Genomic DNA, 921 nt, shown 5'->3' on the forward strand with positions numbered 1-921 from the left:
TTTTAGTCAGTCAGATTGTTTGTCTATATGTCAAGTCTTATTTTTCATATTAAAACTAGTTGGCTCTGAAAATCCTAGGCACACAATGAAAACAACCAAGTATAATTAGAAACAACAAGAATGGTAATATCTATTCTGCATAAATCCCATCTTGGTAGATCCTTAGAGGATTTGGGTTTTTTCTTCATTCTTGTTTTTCCATCCAAGAAAGATTTTTTTCATTATCGTTTACAACAGCAATCATTACAAGTTAACAACCTGGGGAAGGGAAAGAACATTCAGCTTATATGGTGGTTTATTTTGGTTCTTGAAAATACTGTTAGGTCAGCCAGCTAGCGAGAGTATTTTTTATAGGTGCGTCAGAGGAGACGGCGAAAGTAAGTTCAGATTCAGGATGAGACTGAGAAAGGTTTTTTAGAGGATATGCTGCATCATGGAAGCATTCTTGTTTATCTTGTCTTGGAACATGTGAACGGAAGTAAAAGTGTCTTTTGAGTACATTGTTGTTGACCACTCATTTTTTGTAAAGGAAGGTGCTTCAACATGGTGCTTTAACTGTCCTTAAAATATCAGTACAACAAAACTGTGTGTCTCTACATATGACTGCTTCTTGCTCAGTAACAGGAGAAAGTTACTGGTAAAGCCTATTGAGCTGAGGTCCTCCATTTTCCAAAATACTACACTTGGTGTATAAAGATACCTGGGTTCTGGCTGAAGTCATATTCTGAGACAAGGATCAGTTCTGAATGATGCTGCTGATCTCTTCTGTGGTTTTTTTGTTGTTGTTGGGTTGGGTTTTTTTAACTACAGCCCAGCTGTCAGGAGATGTAGTGAGACCTAGAATATTCCTCAACTGATATCAGGCCATATGTAAAAAAGGTGGTGTCTTAATCATGTGGTGTTTTATTGTGTCTTTTCCAG

Source organism: Apaloderma vittatum, unplaced genomic scaffold (genome assembly GCF_000703405.1).
Source record: "Apaloderma vittatum isolate BGI_N311 unplaced genomic scaffold, ASM70340v1 scaffold7897, whole genome shotgun sequence".
Taxonomy (NCBI): domain Eukaryota; kingdom Metazoa; phylum Chordata; class Aves; order Trogoniformes; family Trogonidae; genus Apaloderma; species Apaloderma vittatum.